The sequence below is a fragment of the Emydura macquarii genome, unplaced genomic scaffold, assembly GCF_026122565.2.
Source record: "Emydura macquarii macquarii isolate MOO-44397 ecotype Brisbane River unplaced genomic scaffold, CSIRO-AGI_Emac_v2 contig_1876, whole genome shotgun sequence".
NCBI lineage: Eukaryota > Metazoa > Chordata > Testudines > Chelidae > Emydura > Emydura macquarii.
Window position 1 is genome coordinate 14897045 of NW_027132013.1, and position 20666 is coordinate 14917710.

The window sequence follows — 20666 nt, forward strand, 5'->3', positions numbered from 1 at the left end:
AAAAACAAATTGCCTTTATCTGTTACTAACAACACCTGGGATTATTAAAGTGACTAGATTTTAAAAATCCAATATAACATCAATATTTATGCGTTTGTTTACATTTTGCATTTCTTTCAGCATGGACAATGAAAATCAAATCACTCAGTTCATTTCTGTCAAAAGTCATTTTCACTTTAAGATTCTTCCCCCTGCTATGTTTGGATTTAAGAGAGCTGTAGCAGAGTGCTTATTTGTTTACAAACACCTGTTTTCATTGGATATTTATTTTAAATTTGTCCAAAGGTTTCTATTGAGAAATAAACTTATTTCTCAAAATTTAAATTTCAGGCCAAAAATAAATTGGACAGTATTTCTTTAAAGGCTGCAAAACAGTTTGTTATAACCCCTGTTTTCAGATGCTGGTAACATCAATGTTCCTGTGACTTTAAAAAAAAAAGGAGGCTACTGCCAAAATAGCTGTAGTTCAAAGCTGCAATATGGCATCGAAATAGTCCCCAGTGAGGTATGGAATGGGCTCAAATTGGTTTTGATTTGACTAAGTCATGAGCATTTTGAAAATTGCCCACTGAGCACATACAATAGAGATTTTTGCTAAGGTTAAGTGCATGCCTAAGGATCAATGGAGTGTGCATTCATGCATTAGCAGTTAAGTTTGCATTGCAAACTAAATTCTCAAAAGCTTTCACATATAGGGGCTCATTCTGGAAGGTGAGACAGCTCCAGAAGTAGAATATATTTTTCTGTATGTTGATTAGCACAGGGAATCAGCCCACTTGTGCTCTGCAGTTCTTGTGACTCGAATTCCTGTGCACATGGATTTGCTTGCAGAAGTTCAGGTGTAGAGTTTCTGTTGGAGTTTCCCCAATCAGTGTAATCAGCTGATGAAGATGTACCTATTATCTGATGTATATACTGGGATGATACTGATGACTATTCAGCTTACTGCAACACATGCATCCTTCTTTACCATTTTCAATATCTCTTTGTTTTGTAATTTTTAAAATAAATGTTTTTGCTTCTCTGGGTGTGGCTGCTATTTTGAATCTGGTCACATGGAATGTGCTCAATAGGTACTTCACCTTTTCTTGAAACCATGGTCCATTTAGGTATATGCCATATGAAGTTGGGAACTGCTATTGTCTAAAAAAAAATGTAACTGGGAGGAGGGGTCTTTTGCCCTCCTGAAAGGCTACAGCTAGCTAGTTCACAAAAAACATCATATTCTTATGAACCCCACATTTCCTGAGTCTGATTTATCCAAAATCCAGGTGTGGGAGTAGAATTAGGGGCTGTTTCTATTACTGTCTCTAGACTTTCTACCTGTATAATGTGTCCTTGGAATTCTAGCATAGATGTAGTTATAACCTGGTTCTCATCCTGATTCTGGCCTGGAATGTGATAGTAGTTTTCTCTCCTTTTTTTATTTTTTTATCTTTCTACATTGCTGGGTGCAACATTACTATCTAAAATGAATTCTAGCTCTGTCAAATGCAGTGAAGTTCATCATAAAAGGGCAGGTTTTTCTTTCTGGACTGGAATAGCTGTTTGGATTCTAGGTTTTGTGGTATGGGACCTTTTCACAAAGGGTACTGGGCCTTTTAAGAGGGAACTGCTCCAACCCACTTGTGCCTCATTAACAGCCTTGATGGGGCTCCACAGAGGATAGGTGTTTCCTATGAAGAGCTAGAATGGAACAGGAAAGAGCAAGCTGTAGTATAAGGGAATTGTAATGAGCTGTAGGGTCCTACAGAAGATTCTGAGTGGGAGAAGGTTGGGGGCCTGGAAACTAGAGCAAGAAGGCTAAGCTGTAGCTTGGAATGCCTAGGAGTTGTGGCTTTAGATGAACAGAGTGGGATAGAAGAAGCTCTCCAGGTGTGACAGAAGATGCTAAGTATAAACTTTTGTGTTGTGGTCATGGACTTTATTTTGGGTTCTTGAGGAATGTTTTTTGGATTGTGTCTGTTATTAAACAGCCTCAGGTAAGGGTGGGGTTAGCCCTAAGTAAAACTCTTATTAAGAGGCTCTGAAGAATCACCCTTGCCTACAAGGCAGAGGAGCGGCTTGGTAAGTGGCTGATCCTACTACAGACCTTCAGAGCCTTTTCTTTTTTCCTACTATTGTTTCTTGGAGCAAGTGATTGCCTGGTAGGCAAGACATTTAAATGTTGGCCATAAGCCAGGGTATCCAAACTGGAGTTCAGCTATGGCTGTATTGCTTTGTCACTCCAGAAGGTCACAAGCACTCTGACCTGTGCCTCAGGCCAGCTTCTAGCATGCTCATAAGGGGGTTTCTTTTAAGATGTGTTCCAAAAGTAATTTGGCTATACCACAGTTGCAAAGGAGTCAAATGCTAAGCCATTGCAAAGAGGCTGCAAGGTACTTCTCATAAATTACCCTGCAGCAGGCTTCTTGTTCTAGGGATGCCAGGAATGGCTTTATGTCCCCTGCCTCTGCTGGAGGCCCTGGTACAGGGAGCAATTTGGGATAGCTGAGGTATTGGGGTGATTAGGGGACTGTGCCCTAATCTCTGTGATGCTGCAATGACCCACCATGGAAGTCATTGCAATAAAAATGCAAGTTAGGACAGCCTAGACGGCTGTGATGTTGGCTTCTGGCAGCCCCTGAATAGAAAAGGCACAAGCCACCTCTTCTCTGTGCCTATGCTGGATTAGGATCTGTTGTATACCCAGTTTGGCAAGAGAATTGATGATCAGAAGAGCCATGAATTAGATGTGGGCCCACGTTATTATAAACTGAGGTGAGACTAAAAGGCAGACTTTCAGAAGTGTCTCTAAGTGGAGAGCCAGTGTATAGCTGGCCTAAACCTGGGAGGAGGTAATGGTAATGTCATTTCTCTGGTAAAGGAAGATTAGACGAGCTAGGGTGTAATTTAATGAGACCCTCACTTTCAGTATTATCAAAATAGTCTTTACAAGGAAAAAGGAATGGTACAAATGCTTTAGTTTAGTGCACAGAAAGAAAATCGGGTGCCTTTGTAGTCTAATGGCTTTATATGAAAGCAAAGAATCATAGAACCAAATCATATGCAAAGTGTAGTAGCTTTTCCAACTGCTCTGGGGGTGGCTATGTGTAGTGAGATCAATTAAAAGACCAGTGTGGAGCCAGTTGACATCTTGCAAGCATGCTGGAAAAACAGTTGTGTAACCATTTGTTAAATTGTTCTCCTATTGAAGTTGTTACCCGATTTAACCTCCTGCAAACTTTTAAAAACTGAAAATAAAAGGCAGAAGCCACTTCCTCAGTGAGGTGTTACAAAAGCCCTTATTCATGGTGACAACCTGACATTGTTGAGACAGCTAGGAGTGAAAATGTGGCAGAGAGCAATGTCTGAAAGGCTATGACGTGCTTCAAGCATTGCAGCAGAAAAACCCTACAGCTGGCAGTATCAAAAAGTTACAGGAAGATCATGCAGAATTAAAATTGATAGAATGCCAAGATCCATCTGCACTGACCTTCTCTCACAAACACATGAAAGTCATTGTCTGGAAGGGTGGGGGAGTCGGGGTTCTCATCCCTATTAAAACAATAAAACTCACTGTGTGGGTTGAAGATGAAAAGTCAGATTTACCATTCTGATTTTGTAGCTCTACACCCACTTTGGTGTAAATGATGACAGAAGGTGCAAGACAACAGAAAATTAGGCCTATGGTCCAGAAATACACTGCCATTAGCAAAGACAGTAGTCTCGTCTGCCCGAAGTCATCTCTGAAATCGCTAATTAGCTTCAACAATATATGTATCTCTGAATCAGAAAGCACCTTGACAAGAGGAAGTGTCACAGTTACAGTGCTACATGCACCTCTACCTCCTTTCTGGTTGCTCTAAATGCAACCCCGTCAGGTGTCATGCCTTTAACTAGCCTGGAGTGGAATTCTGCAATTCCCTCACTTCTAGAGCAGGACCTGGGCTAGAGCACCCTGAGTATCAATCACTTTTACCCACAGGTCCAACTGAGTTTGGATACCTGCTGTTCTTCCCTTTGAAAGTTTATGATCAGAGATACATAGTGACCAGAGCAGCCACCTTCTTGTTTCTTTTAAAATCCTTTTCCTCTAAAGGTTGACTTGGTCCTATGCTTAAAAAAAAAAAAAAAAAACACCCAAAAACTTCATGTATATTACCTAAAGCCCTACATCCTTTGGTGACCTAGGCAGGCCTACCTTCTCCAGAAACCTGTATATGTGTTTGTCTGGTTTCCCCGAACAACTACTGCCTTGAGAGCGTATCCTTCTTTAAACCCAGCTCTAGTTCCTCAGTTTTGACCCTTCCTGGTCCAACCCACTTTGCAGGTTGGGTCAAGACACAGTTGAAATCATCCAAACTAAGTGTTCTGGCATTGTCCTCTTAAAAACTCTTAAGTGTTTGCCAAGATGTGGCTATCTTGAACCATTCCTTTTCTTCCAGCCTGGTTTTTTTTTTTTTTTTTTTTTTTTTTTTTTTTTCCAGACAGACTTCAGCTGCGTTAAACTTATAACAGTTGTACAGAAAACATAAATACCCAGGTCAATGTATAGCATTCATAAATTATCACTGGGCAGCTCCAAATCTGTCATCTCCCCTCTTTAGATCAAACGCTTGCAGTCATATGTGGGAAGCTTTTGGGTGCCTCAAACTCAGAACTGCTGTCAGCTGAACTTACCACCTTTTCCCATTTGTCTGCTAGGGAGTGAGAAGGGTGGTGATCCCTCATTTCTTAATGTGCCAGCCACCCTGGCTGTAAGCTAGCATTTCCCTCCCGGTGGGGTGGGCAGCATCCTCTTGAATAGTTTGTGTCATCAGTACAGCTTTTGTCCCTTACAAAAGCTGGACTAACCCAAGCAATAACTCTTGGGCTCCAGTTACCCATTATTAGGTGGGGAAGGGATTCAAGCACCCCACCCCACCTCTGGTATGCCGTCTCAGTATGTCTGTCCCCACCCCTGGGCTAGGGGAAAAGGAGGAAACCATTTCCTTTTTCAGGGACAATCCTTTGTTCTTTCCCTCCAGGACTGTTTCCTCTCTCTGCCCCACTATCTGATGGGTTGGGAATCAGAGTCCACTGCAGTGGTCCATTCCAGCTTCAATGGCAAGGACAAGCTGGGGACTTGTCTGTCTTTACTAAATCTGGCCTCTGTGTCAAATTGATTCAAACAACCTGAGGCAGAGTTCCTCCTGCTCCTAAGTCAGATCCAGTTACATTCTCCCTCACACCTGGAAAGGTGTCCCATGATTTTCCTTGTCATGGTCAGGAGTGGGAAGAGCTCCCTCCCTTCTCCCAGCTACTTTATTGTTATTGCCACAGACAACTTGCAGCTGTTGTGAGTGACTAGAGCCTTTTATTTCTGTCCTCCCCTTAGCTTGCTTAGGTGGCAGAACAATGTTCTGGCTCAAACTCATAACATCACTCCCCAAGAAAATATCAGAAGGAATATCCTCAACACTTCCAACAGCATCCCCATACCTTTTTTGTGTTTTACTGGGGGCTTTTACTCATCTGCCAGCTTCTGATGTGGTATCACCAAATGGGGTTCGATTAGAGTGCAGGCCATGCCTATGTCCCTCCATCCCTGAAATGGCTCCCCATTAACTTCCACCCTCTGTTTGCATTGGGGATCAAATGTTTCTGTTCACATTAGTGTACAACAGGACATATGTAATGGTAAGATGGAGCTTGATACATTTATTAACAGGATTGCACGATAGGGTTGTCAACAATAGCAGGGGACTGAACTCAACGCAAAGTCCTTTTCAGACTAGTATCTGAAGAGTGAACTCAGCAGCTAGGGTGACCATTTTTCCAAATGACAAAAGCAGGACACATGCAGGAGTCCCATCCCCCTGAGGCCCAGCCCCTTGCTGCTACTTCCCCTCACCCTCCCCTACAACAGGCCCTGCCCCGGCCAGGCCAGAAGCCAGAACCCCAGACCCTCCACCTGTCCTGGTTGAGGGGCTGGGGGGGGGGCCCTGAGACCAGACCCCAGCCCTTGTCCGCACCTCCTGGAGTGCACCACCCAGGGCAGGTGGCGGGTCCAGGCTCCCTGGGTGGCTCTTGCTACTGCCCAGCTTTGGCTTCTGGTTTGGCCAGGGCAGGGCCTCAGGGGGAAGAGGAGGAGCAGCAGCAAGGGATGGGGCCTTGTGGTTGGGGGGGGGGGACTAAGGCTCACCTCAGTGCCACCCCCCACCAGCCAGAGGCTGGTGCAACCCCTGAGCCTTGGGCAGGTGCAGAGCAGCACCTCGGGGAATCCAGGACAAATGCTGTCCCAGGATCGTTCAGCCCGGGATCAGGACTCGAACTCTGCATTTTGGGACTCTCCTGCCCAATTTGGGATAGGTGGTCATCCTATCAGCAGCATGTGCACTGCACACCTGGGTGAACTGGCTGTGTACCTCCCTCCCTTTAGAGGTGGAGTGCTCCTCCAGGACCACACTCCATCTTGCAGAAATGCCTATAGGATCACTAATGGCAAGGAGTGGCCAGGCTTGTCTACGCAGGAAGTTAGAGTTCAGCAAGCTACAATGTGTCTTTACAGTGTGCTAGCTACTATGCACCGACTCTCCTGTGGGGACACTTATTGTGCACTATGAGTACTTTTGTGCACTTTAGTTGAACAGTGTACAGTATCAGTGCAAAATAGCTAGCACACTGTAAACTCCCACTGTAACTTGCTGAGCGCTAACTTCCCTGTGTAGGCAAGTCCTGAGAAGAGTGCTCTGTTGCATCACACCACTCCCTGCAGCACCCTGCATTTTCCCTGGCTTTGCTTTGATAATGAACAAAAGAAAACAGAACTACTAGTGCACAGATGAAACTGTCTACTTATGCTTTGAGAGTTGTGTTGTGGGTTATGTCCTGCTTTCAATGAAGAAGCAAGAAGAGGGTAGGGGAAATGCTTCAGTGAAAACCAGTCCATGGCATTGCCTTTCACAGCACAGATCAGAGATACAGAAAATACTTGTATCAAGGTGTTTCAAGTCATGCTAGTAAGTCACTGTTCTCTGTAATGCTCTTAGTCTGTACTTTATAGTTATAGTTAGTTCGGATTAAGATAACATGTGAATTTGAAAGCACAATACCTGATGCAGAATAACTCCATGTGTAGACAAGACCTAAGAGACAGAGATAGAAACAGAATGAAGCAAACAAAAAAAAAAAGATACAAACTGACACATGGAAGGAAAGATATGATAAGATGGGGCAGGAGATGTGGGGAGAGACAAATGAGCATATAAAAAGAAATAGGGCATCTGTACTACGGAACTTCAGAGAATTTGTAATCAGGTTACACAGTGGTAGGCTCCTGGCCTGGTGTGTGTCCACATAGATGGTTTGGTACAGTTGCTAGCTGCACCTTTGTACACTGCTTGAAATTCTCCTTGGGAAAGGCCAACAGTAAAACCCTCAAGCAGTAATCAAACTAGCAGTTCTTCTGCTATGTAGATGGGAACAAAGACAGGAAGAGGTTGCTACTCACTGACTTCAGGAGCAGCAGAAAGGTGATTTGAATGCCAGGAGAAATGGAACTAAGAGCCTGTACTACTTGTTTCTTATCATGAGACCCTGAGTTGTGTGATTCTGGTAAAATGAACATGACTTCAGAGGTACTCATGCTGGTGTTTAGACAGACTGAGGGTTGCCAAGAATTCTAGCAACAGCTCTTTATTAATCCCACCCTGACCTTTTCAGGGATTTTACCTATCACTGATTGTACTTTTTACTGAGTTCACAAGTACAATCTGAATCATGAAGTTGAAAATATAAGTATGACTATGCAGTGGATGCCAGAAATGCAGAGGGCATGGCAAGTGCATTGGGGGTTGGGGGTACAGCAGGCTCCAGGCAGACTGAACCCTGGAGATTCATGGAGGGCATTTGGCTGGGTGGGTGGAAACAAGGAATAAAGGGCAGGATACATGATACACAGGAGGCAGGAATCACAAAGTGATGGTAGAGAAGATGTGGGGGCACAGAGAGCGTGAGAGCGCGCCTAAGGAGAGATAAGGAAAACTGAATTGAGGAGCACAGACTATGGACCCAGTAGGGCCATGTTCTTCAGCTTTTCATCAGTAGCTCCGCTGTGATCTCATGTTTGCCTGAACTTCTCTTTAAGAACATTCAAATCAGAAGAAATTGACCATTTCTCCTGGAAGTGAGGAATGCCAGGAGGCAGTTGTCATTATGCCAGCACAGCTTCATAGTGATACAAGTAGCATTCCTCTAATTGACTTTAGGAGGAAGAATTGCTCCCCATGTAATCTGCAAAGTAGCCTGTGTCTGTGCACAAGGCTTAGAGTTCTCATTTTCCAATCTCTTTATTCTGGCCTGACAGACCATTGATACCTAGTTGCCATCAGAGGGTGCATGAAGTAGGCAGGTCGCTCAATCACAGAACGAGTGACTGGCTAATGGCTGTTCTTTGTTGGAAACTATTTTGCACAATTAGCATTTATAAAAGGGATTACACTGATCTCCTATGAAGAAAAGGCTTGTTTCCGGGAGTCCATTGTATGCTTCAGTGCACAGAGGCTGTTCTAAATGGCACCTCATTACTAATCCAATGCTTACTGACCTACGGATCATGTTGGGGGAACTGTATCAAATGTTTTATTGAAATTCAGGTAGATTAGATCTACTGCGTTTCCCTTGTCTAGAAAATCAGTTTAAGCTTCTATTGTCTATCGTTAGTTAAAACATGTTGTATTTTATCCTGATTACTTTTTACATCTAACTTTAATTACTCTTTTCAAAATTTGTTCTGAGACCTTGTATACAATTGAGGTCAAACTAATAGGCCTATAGTGCTGTATCCTTTTTTTTTCCCTCTTGATATTTTTTCCTCCTGCTCAATATTAGAATCAGGCATAGAAACTACGTGAGCATCTCCAAACTCTCTCCTCTGAATTCCTAGTTTAAAGTTTTTTTAGTCAGTTGTGCCAGCCTCCCTCCCTACTCAGGTGGAGTCCATCCTATGAGAACATTCCTCCATCTGTGAATGACAGATGTGAATGACACTCCTATGGTCAAACACCCCCAAGCGCTCCTTTAAACTCATTGCCTGGGATATCTATTGATCAGCCTAATTTTGTTTTGCCTTTTGCTCTCCTTTTCTAGGAATAAGTGGAATCCCACTGAAAATCATCTCCGCTTCCATTTCTTTAAATTTCTTCCCTGGTGTGTCTCAGTGAAAATCTAGCAGTATCATTTTGTTCCTACAGGAAGGACAATCAACAGATTCTTTCCTGCTCCCATTAGGATCCCCTTCAGCCTCAGGTCCACATTCTGTATCTTAAATCCTAGCAGACAAAATATACTTCTGTTTTCCAGATCAGCTCTGGTGACAGGTTTGTGCGCTCTTCTTAATAGAAAATCCCCAATCACATAGATTACCTTTTCCTGGTGTTAATGCGATTCTCCAGCCTTCCCCCTTCTGTATTTTCTGGCTGCAAATCATCTTGTCTTCTGTTGACACTGCAATCTCTTGTGAGTCATCCTCTAGTCTCCTAGGACTATGAACTCTGGCTAACTCTATTGTCTCATCCCCTTTTCTCTTTTTCTTACTACCTGCCTCTCACCTTCATTTTCCACCTCAGTGAACCTGTTCCTCTGCTCTATTTCTCCTTTGCTAGCAAGCTTTTTCCTGTGCCTTGTTCTTGTAGTCACATGCTTCTACAGGACACTTTCTTCATCCAGAAGTCTACCCTCACAGGAGTATTGTACAGCATGCCTCTTCATGTCCTGAGATTTCTCTTCAGCCTCCTCTCTCCATCATCCGCTCAAATCCCCTTCTTCTAAATCCAACCACATCTAGCTGCATCTCCAAACCTGCAGTCTCCTGGTGGAAGAGATCTATCAGATGACGCTTTATACAAACAAAGCACCTTTCAGGTACCCTCTCCAAAATGATGTACATCCTGCAGCTTCCACATCTAATCATCTTTGTCTCTTCCATTCTTCAGGTTTCTAGCTGTCCCTAAACTCCTATCAAGAAGAATAAGAAAAAACTCACTACACAAACTATCAAGATGACCCCAAATGACTAGGCTTCCTTAAGAAAACTAATTTATATTGATTTTTCAGACTACTAGTACTACATTGAGTAAAATAAGTCATTCTGTTTTTACCATCTGGCTTTCCTATCCCTGTACTAGTATGGTATGCTTCAGTCTGACCCCCGGTTACAGATTAAGCCTGCTCTTGTGCACTTCATTGCTGTTAACAGAACAAAGTCAAACCGTAAGAGGGAAGTGTGTTTTCCAAAGCTCCTGTGTTCTGCAGTTCCCTTTTTAGGTGATAAGTAAACTTAAATTGAATTATTATGGCACTGTCTGAAGGCAGATTGGGTTTCTGACTCCCCTGGGAGGTTAGCTGAAGGTGCCAGGCCAATAAAGCATTCAGAATAAGAGTCATTCCGTCTGTCCATCCTTCTGTGGCCTGTAGTCTGCAAGGCCTGAGACCAATGTCAAGGGCGGTTAGCATTTTGTTCTGTTTACTCCACTCCTGGAAATATTTGGTTGGCAAACTTTCCTTTTACTCTCCTGCTCTGGATAGGAATTTGGGGTGGAATTGTAGAGGGAGAGAAGTGTTACTGGATTCCCTGTTTTAATTTTCTTACCATTCACTCTAAATGTCCTTTAGTGATTCAACCTCAGACTAAGGAAGGCTGGATGCATAGGTCTGGAATCTTAACAAGACCTCCAATTTTTCACCCACAATGACTTACAGCATTAGACACCAAACTACCTGTGTTAGTTTAGCTCACAATTGATTACACGTGCAAAATGGCACATGCAAATTTGAAGTCACAGGGGCCCTTCTACTTATTATCCAGGTCTTGTAAATTCTGGCTGCAGCCCTAGTAAAGGAGTCCCTCTACTCACTCTCCAGCTCTTTCTGCAGAATTGGATTTCCTTGGAGATTCCCAGCTAAGCACTGACCAGGCCCTACCCAGCTGCAGGGTGTGTATGTAGGATCCAACAAGTCTGTCAGAGAAGCTGTATAAATGAGACAAGCTTTTTGAGGGAGAAATAAAAGGCAGTATCTATAGAAGTCCCATAAGCACCATTCTCATGTTCCTTCATGTATTTCTTCACTTCTGATACAGCTATGGTGATCACCTTGAGGGAAATGATCAAACATTTCTAAAAATATCCAAGTAATTACTTTCAAGCAGTTGGGCATTGCAGCTTTTGCCTTTAGTACACATCGATGGAGCCAGTTTTCAGTAATCCTCAGTCATGCAAAGGATTTAGCTGGCTCTTCTCTCATTCTGAAGAAGGGATGCATTAGTTTGGAGAAGCTAGGCTTGTGTTATTGACCATAAATATACCAGGAACTGGCTTTCATCTCCTATCTAGTCTCTGGAGACAAGGTTCCTGAATAGTACTCAGAGAAGAGCCTGAGTCTCTGCTAGATATGATAGGATACTTGCATGGTACCATTGTGACACATCACTTCACAAAAAAATGAAAATGTTAATCCTTTGAATGTCAAAATGAGCTCACCATGTCTCTTGTTTACAGCAGATTTGAACTCTGTCAAATTCTCCCATTCCCTCTTCTGTCTTAAATGTACAGCCTCACACTAAGCTGCTGCAATGTAGAAAGGCTCTTTGGCCTGGATTATATTAGGAAAACAATATTTAATTGCTGACTGTGGATACTGACAAATGATATCTGTTCTGGCATCCATGGTGTTTAACTCGGAGTATAACAGTCACGTAGGTCATGTTTCCACTGGGCGTTTCATGACCTTGTAGTCAGCCACATTGTAGCCTCATGCCTGATTATAAGTAAAGACTCCCAGTCCAAGTGAAATACCAAAGTCCTTTAGTATTTGCCATCAGTGGAAGCTGATTGTGTCTCCTGTTGCTTTCCAATCTTCAGCCAAAACAAAGGATGCCTGTATTCAAATCCAGGGATGTCACTCATTCAGTGAAGAAGGCTCTGGCATAAATTTAAGATTACAGACTACCTTGAGTCCACAGCAGATCTCCTAATGCGATTAATGGGAAGTTTAAATAAAATTCTAAGGAAGAATATGCCTTTTATGTAGCAACTAAATTTGTAGTTTCATTATTTGTTTTAAGTGCCCTGTTACTGCACTCAGCATTACTCTGACAGAAAATGTTCTCACCTTTGACCACTCTCTGCTTCTGCCCTTTGTTTTTTTAATCTCTTTCCCCATTCTCCTTCCTTTGTTTTTCCTCTCCCTGTCTCTGTATCTCTCCTCCTATTCCCTCTGAATTTCCCTCCTTGGAGCAACTTCCAGTTTCCTCTTTCATTTCCTAAAGTGTTCAGCAACTAAATTGTTAATGTTTAAATGTAAAATGTCACAATTAGTGATGATAACCCAAAGAAATAAATGCCGGGGAGTGGGGGAAGGGAAGTTAGCAGTCCTGAGCTGCTGTTTCAGGCTGCCTACTTGTAGCAGGTGCCACCATACCATTAATCCACACTCCATTCATGTTGGGAAGGTCTTCTTTACAACTATGTAGGCTAAAATCCTACTAAAAGAAAGTCTTGCTCAGGCATGCTGGATCTAACTCACCAGGCAGGCATTTAACACCACTGCTTTAGACTTGCCAAGTGACAAGAGCAGCTGATGATGTAGAATTGTTCATTGCCTTCAACCTTATACATACTTAGATTTATACCTAAAATGTGTTCTTCTGCCACCTGTGGGCTTCTTTGATAAACTCTTAAAATATGTACTTAAATAAGCAGACTCCTTTATTTATCCCAGAACACAATATGCTGAAAGCAGCATGCCTTAAGCCCCTAATCCACCCAACAGAGCCCTCTCTGCCACAACTACCCAATCTCACAAATCAACCTGCTACTTTAAAATTCAGGACAAAACATGGGTCTTGCAGTCTTTCCCTCTTCTCCCCCAATTCCCAACCATTACTAAAGCACTGCATAGTTAGGCCAAATGAAGTCTTACACTCAATTCCATTAAACAAGGTGGGTGAGATAATATCTTTTATTTGATCTATTTCTGTTGGTGAGAGAGACCAGCTTTTGAGCTTACACAGAGCTACTGCTCTTCAGGTCAATTACATGGTATTTATCTTCCTGCCTGAAACGCTAACTTTTGTACGCTTCATTTAATCAATTCCAAAATTTCAGGGTAAGTTCCAGCTGTCAATGGGCAGAATCATATTGATTTTGGTGAAAACTGGAAAGGGGAAATGGGGGAAGAACACATGCAATCCCTAGCATCCAATTATCAGAGCCAACAGTTTAAACCACATTTGTAATGGTCCTTAAATCAAAAAAACCCATTGATGGCACTCATTAACACCTTCCAGTACAGCATCCCCATCTCCGTTTAAAATGTTGATATTCTGAATGACTTCTCCTAGGCACATAGGGAGCTTGTGAGAGGGAGACAGGGAGCTCCTGTTATGTGCAATATGCTCCTCTTATGGAAGCAACTAAGTGTGTGACCCTAAAGTTAAAGCTTGTAAGGATGTATGCTTTCTCTCTCATCTACCCAAAACATTTTGTTTTCTGTTTTCTTTATTGTAGGAAACTAATTACCAATGCCTTTGGCATAGCTATTCTTCATCCTCCTTTGCTGGAGTGCTTTCAGTGTGGCTAACTACATTGGGATAGTCACCTTGTCAAAAGAAGTCAAATTAGGGGGAAAAACAGGTGATGGTGCTCTGCCCGCTCAATGCTAGCATGCTCAAGATACTATAGCAGTGAGCAGATACCAGCATGGGCACAGCCTAAACATCTAGACAAAATAGAAAAGGAACATCAAAACTCATAGGTACCAATGATAGTGTGTTGGGATCACTCACTGGGGATTCATATCCATCCCTGAGATTCCATGCAGTGGTGTGCACTGAGGTCAGGGGTCTTGTAGTGTGCTCTTGGAGTCTCTTCCTAGACTGTCACTGAGGTGTGCTAGCATCCCTTGCTGGAGTCATGCACAAGGGTGGACTACCCTTTATGGTCCGCTGCTGCTACTCACAGGAGCAACCTGCTCCTCCAACTGGTGGAAAGGAATGTGGCACCCAGGAGGACTCTTCTGTGGTTACAGCTCCATCTCTGGATGTGCTCCCTCTGTTGCCAGTTGGTAGGGAAGTAGTTGCCTGAGCTTGGGCTCTTATGCCAGTCTCAGGAAACTGCACTTCTGAATACACCAGTGGCTGATTGGCCAGTGGTGTGAAAAGAAGCAGAAAAGGGGTGGTGCAAAACACCAGTGGTTTAGAGATGTGCCAGCATGACATACATGTGTATACTGGCTCTTTCCAAACCTTGTCTGTAGATGTTAATGATGGAAAATATCGATGGAATCAGTCATGTCACTGCACTGAAGCCTAATGAAGGCCTGTGTGCTGCATTTATTTTATGCAGTCCAATGACGCAAGTGAAGGGGCTTCCACAATTCCTCTTTCAAAGATTATTCCATAGGGTAGCAGACCTACTAGTTAGAAAATTCCTAAATTTTCATTTGATCACTTTCATCTCACTGCTCCTTACTGTTCTTCTTTGGGACAACCTCAGCAATTCCCGTCTCTGGGGGTTTATACCCTACACAAACTTGAAGACCATTTTCTTTAAGGAAGAAGCATTAGATGTTTATATCAACAGTAGCTTACAACAGTGCTCAGAATCACAGACTCAGAACGAATTAAAATTATCCTTCACTGTATGCTCTCTAAATAATAAACCATACTTGAGGTACCTGGGACAAGTGAAGATTAATGGGAGAATGACATGGAAAAAATTCTTTTATCTAGACTTTTGATTATGTCAATAAATCAGCACATGGCCTGTGGTGGCAGGAAGCCCGCTTGTGGGGCACTGCGGTAACACCAGACACTCAGAAACCCTCAGTTGTGTGGGGGTGGGGAGGGAAAAAGGGCCTTTCATCTGCCAGTAAAGTCCTCCAAAGTGGATAGTATTGGCTGGGGGAAGAGGGACATGGAAAATACGTTTTCAGCAGTCCTAGCACTCAGAGTATAAGGACTGCAAGTGCATAAGCTGAGTCCGGGCTTGTGGGGAAGGTTCCTTATGGTCTCTCTTGTTCACCCATGCAAGGCTGACCACAAATTGTGTTCCTTAATCACTTTCATCGTAGGACACTAGTTTAATTTTAACCAAAAAAAATATAGGTGAAAAGAATTTGGCTTCTATAATAAAACCAGTATGTGTATCTATGGCATAAATAGGATTTGGTGCAAAGCTAAGTTGTTTAGCACATATGGATGCAAAAAGCAATTCGGCTTTCAGGTTATACTGCCAGGGAACTGATTGTTTTCTTCTTCCTCTGGAGCTTTGACCAGAGATCATCTGTTAGGATCATATGGGTTTATCACACATGCTAAGTTTCTAGGGGAAAGGGGCATTGGTAGGCCTTAATATTTAGATGTTTTCTGTTTCTAATCTGACACAGTGGGCTGTCCCTGCTTAACAAGTGTCTAGGTAAGGAATTACGCACCAAGTGGAAGCCTCACTTAACCCAAAATTAGGCTGATTTTGCAAAATCATGGAACAAGGGGCCAGAAGACAGCCCTCTTGAAGGGGGTACAGATGCCGTTCTAGCTGTAGACAGATAAAAGGATCCTGAAACCGCAAAGCCCTTTCACTGTTTTGCTTTTTCTAGAATACAAATATTCACTGCTAATCTCTTCCAAACAAAAAAAACTCCGTAACAACCATTCCATTTACTGCTAACAGGAACTGAGGAATAATTATGCATATGTGGCATAAGCATTTCAAGTCTACTAATCCATTTGGCTGGAAGCCTGATTATATTTCTGCTGCAGTACACTTTATCTCTTGAATAGCTTAACAATTTTTTTGGCCCAGAAGAAAACTTGCGGTACTAGCCTGCCATCCAAGAAGGACGACTTAAAGAATAAGAAGTTTGGGATTAAATCCTGCATAAAATATGGCACTACCTGATTTAATCCAGGAAGAATAAAACTGAACTAGACAGCTTTTTTATTTCTGAAGAAACTTTATTGCTTAGCTTGTCAACCTTGAAGAATGAAGTCCTCTAACCATAGAGAAGGTCAAGCGCAGGCAGCAGCTAAGCATCTTTCCCCTACGGTGCCTTCTCCCAAAATTCCTCTGAGACTATCACTTCATTTCATATGCGCCAGACAGTCGTCATGCTTCTCTATATTTCTCCTTAATTACATATGTGCTTCCTCTTCACTTTGTGTCCTAACTTGTTCCGTAATGTTGTTAAACAGATTCTGCATTTTGCTCCGGGGTGGTTGCATTATTATGGTAGGTGAAATTATTCCTGTCTACAGCATATAGAACTAGGTCCTCTTCTGATGTAAATTGGTGTGGCTCCATTGAATTCAACAGATCTATGCTGATCTGCCCAGCAGATCTGGTCCAAAATTTCTTTGGTGCTCTGAATTCTTGAAGATGAAAGGTGGTCTAGAAATGTGAACTCACTTTCATTATTAACAGTATTGTGAGTTACAAACACATCAACAGCAGGCTAGTACCCAGAATTGTTAAACCATCAAAATCTCTCTGAACCCAGCTCATAGTCATTTTGAAAGGTAATGAAGCTGCAGCCTGAGAGTAAAGTGTTCAAAATAAAAATACAGGTTGAAAAATCAGACATCCATGCTGAGAAGGGACAAAAGGAGGAAATTCTCTGAATGGAGGAAATTCTCTGAATAGAAGAAAACAATCTGGATCCAAATGAGTCATAGACTGATCTTAACAGACTACAAATAGCAAATATAGTGAACAGCAGCAGGAAATTACAACTTCAACTCACCCAGTGATGTGTCCAATTACTGAGACAAGAGTTTCATGCGAAGTGAATAGCACAGTAAGTAATTAACTGTAGTGCAAATACTTTAAACGTTGAGAGCATGTTACATCCTGGCTGTCATCAATTGTTCTACGCAACACAGAAGCTTTTCATCTCCACTTTTGTTGAACACTATTTTTGTCTGGGCTTCAGTAGGAGAAAAAAAATCAGAAGTAGGACATACTAGAAATGAGAAGAGACCATTTCTTCAAGGTTTTTAGCCCAGCTTTAGTCAGCGCTACATAGAAGTGTTAGGTCATGGGGGTAGCAGATTCTTGATCAGGATGGTTGTAGGTGACTTTCATAGCTAGAGCAAGTGTTCCCAAATTGTGGTACATATGCCACTGGTGGTATGTGAGCTTGTTGGAAGTGGTATGCCAAAAAAAATTCAGTTTCAAATGAACAGTTATAGAATCATAGAAGATTAGGATTGGAAGGGACCTCAGGAGGTCATCTAGTCCAACCCCCTGCTCATAGCAGGACCAACCTCCAACTAAATCATCCCAGCCAGGGCTTTGTCAAGCTGCACCTTAAAATCCTCTAGGGATGGAGATTCCACCACCTCCCTAGGTAACCCATTCCAGTGCTTCACCACCCTCCTAGTGAAAAAGTTTTTTTCCTGTTATCCAACCTAGACTTCTCCCATTGCAACTTGCTATCAAATCCCCCTCATTATTCTCTTCTGCAGACTAAATAAACCCAGTTCCCTCAGCCTCCCCTCATAAGTCATGTGCCCCAGCCTCCTAATCATGTTTGCCCTCTGCTGGACTCTCTCCAATTTGTCCACATCCTTTCTGTAGTGTGTGGCCCATAACTGGAGACAGTACTCCAGATGTGGCCTCACCAGTGCCTAATAGAGGGGAATAAACACCTAACTCAATCTGCGAGCAGTGTTCCTACTAATGCAGTCCAATATGCCATGAGCCTTCTTGCCAGTAAGGGCACACTGTTGACTCATATCCCGTTTCTTGTCCACTGTAACACTGAGGTCCTTTTCTGCAGAACTATTGCTTAGCCAGTCGGTCCCCAGCCTGTAGTAGTGCCTGGGATTCTTCCATCCTAAGTGCAGGACTCTGCATTTGTCCTTGTTGAACCTCATCAGATTTCTTATGGACCAATCCTCCAATTTGCCTAGGTCACTCTGAATCCTATCCCTACCCTCCAGCGTATCTACCTTTCCCTCCAGCTTAATATCATCTGCAAACTTGCTGAAGGTTCAGTCCATCCCATCATTAAGATCATTAGTGAAGATGTTGAACATAACTGGCCCTGGGCCCAACCTCCGGGCACTCCGCTTGATTCTGGCTGCCAGCTAGACTCCGAACCATTGGTCATTACAATCTAGCCAGCTTTCTATCTATTTTATAGTCCATTTTTCCAACCCATGCTATTTTAACTTGCTGGCACAAATACTGTGGAAGACCATATCTTAGCTTTGCTAAAGTCAAGGTATATCATATCCACTGCTTTCCCTACATCCACAGAGCCAGTCATCTCATCATTGAAGGCAATCAGGTTGGTCAAGCATGACTTGCCCTTGATGAATCCATGCTGACTATTCCTGATTGCCTTCCTCTCTTCCAAGTGCCTCAAAATGAATTTCTTGAGGACCTACTCCATGATTTTTCCAGGAACTGAAGTGAGGCTGACTGCTCTGTAGTTCCCAGATCCTCCTCCTTCCCTTATTTAAAGATGGGTATTATATTTGCCTTTTTCCAATTGTCCAGGGCCTCCCCGCTTGCCAGGAGTTTTGAAAGATAATGGCCAATGGCTCTGCAATCACATCAGCCAACTCCCTCAGCACTCTGATTCATTGCATATAGCCCCATGGACTTGTGCATGTCCAGCTTTTCTAAATTGTCCTTAAGCTGTTCTTTCCCAACTGAGTGCTGTGCACCTGCACCCCATGCTGTGCTATCCAGTGCAGTAGTCTGGGAGCTGATCTTGTCTGTGAAGGTCGAGGCAAAAAAAGCATTGAGTATTTCAGCCTTTTCCATATCATCTGTCACTAGGTTGCCTCCCATAATTCAGTAAGGGACCCAAACTTTCCCTGACTACCTTCTTGTTGCTATCATACCATCTTGAATCTACCATATCTTCTAGAAACCCTTGTTGTTATCCTTCACATCTCTTGCTACCTGCAACTCCAGTTGTGCTTTGGCCTCCCTGATTTCACCCTTGCATGATCAAGCAATATTTTTATACTCTTCCCTGGTGATCTGCCCAAGCTTCCACTTCTTGTAAGCTTCCTTTTAGTGTTTAAGCTCAATGAAGATTTCTCTGTTAAGCCAAGCTGGTCACTGGCCTTATTTACTATTCTTTCTGCACATGGAGGTGGTTTGTTCCTGTACCCTCAATAAGGTGTCTTTAAAATACAGCCAGCTTTCTTGGATTCCTTATCCCCCTCATATTAGCCTCCCAGGGGATCCTGCCCATCAGTTCACTGAGGGAATTAAAGTCTGCTTTTCTGAAGTCCAGAGTCCATATTCTACTGATCTCGTTTCTTTTTTGTTAGGATCCTGAACTTGACCATCTCATGGTCACTGCTGCCCAGGTTGCCACACAATTCTTCTTCCACTACCAGTTTTTCCCTGTTTTTCGAGAAGCAAGTCAAGAAGAGCACAGCCCCAGTCAGTTCCTCGAGCACTTGCACCAGGAAGTTATCCCCTAACACTTTCCAAAAACTTCCTGGATTGTTTTTGCACTGCTGTATTGCTTTCACGTGCACTGCAGTGCACCAGAAAATGTCTAAGAAGCTAGATGCACTTTTCTGGTGACTGTCAGCTATAATGATGAATAATACTCATCAGTCATGGTGGCAGTAGTTTTATGTAGTAGTGGTGTGTTGAGCACTGTGGCTATGTATATGGACACTGTACTCTCATCTGGTGCACAGCTGGTTGGCTCTCTGCTAGGCCTAGCCTTCAGCCTGGGCCAGGCTGCAAAGCTTGAACACTGAAGGAATCACAAAGTTCCATATCACTCAACCAGAGCTGCTTCTCATTCCAAAAAGATCCATGCATACAGGACTGGATCAGAGTGGCTGAAAAATCTGCAGCCTCAGGGAACCCCAAGATCCAAGTCCCTCCCCCACCAAACCAAGGAAGTTGCTGCAGAGCAGAAGCACCTCCTACTCTCCCTACCCCACAGAAGCTACACCCTGGCTCCTGCAGTGCTGGGAGGCGGGGGTCACACGGGGAATTCCCTGCAGAGAAAGGAGGGAAGTTGGTGGGCGAGATGGTCAGTTGGATCTGGTGGATAAAAGCCTGGCTGCAGGACTAACTAGAATTGGCTGGTCCTTTGGCAGCAGAACAATATCTAGCTGCAATCAGAATCTCTTCCTAGAAGTGAGGAAAGATCCCCTGTCCAGTTTGCCTAACATTTATAAGTATCCAGAGACCCTGGTTGGGAGAGGGCTGAAGCTGGTGAGGAGCAAGAGGCCTCCTGAAGCTGCCTGATCCCCAGGTAGCCACCAGTCAGTATACATGCTACAGAGCATACCAGCATTCTAGCCAGAGCCTCTTGCCCCATGACATTTCACTCTGCCACCCATGCTTCCCCAGTCAACATTCCTTCTCTTCTAACTTCCTCCATACAGATCTCCATCAGTCAGGCCACCTTTAGCCAGGCATGCATGTTCCTTGGCTCAACCAAAGGAATTTGTGTGTATTCAGAAATCATCCCCCTTCAATCCACTCATCTGAATGGTTTGGTATTACTTGTTTCAGTTTGCACACACTTTTGGAAGTTGTTTTGGTATTTGTGAACATAATTGTGATATTCACCTACAGATAAGTGGCTAACTAGCAGTAGCTTCAAAAGAAAAACAAACTCAACCAAGGCCTCTTGAGGAAAATAGGCAGGAGTAT

At 43.2% G+C, this 20666-nt stretch overlaps 1 long non-coding RNA gene across 1 annotated transcript in view; it reads left to right on the forward strand.

Moving 5' to 3' along the window:
• Nucleotides 1-1766: 1766 nt before the first annotated feature.
• LOC137159656 (uncharacterized) overlaps nt 1767-20666 on the forward strand; it is a 133892-nt gene continuing 114992 nt past the window's right edge. The window contains exon 1 of the long non-coding RNA XR_010921688.1: nt 1767-1875. This is a non-coding gene — a long non-coding RNA (uncharacterized lncRNA). The remainder of the gene's footprint in view (nt 1876-20666) is intronic.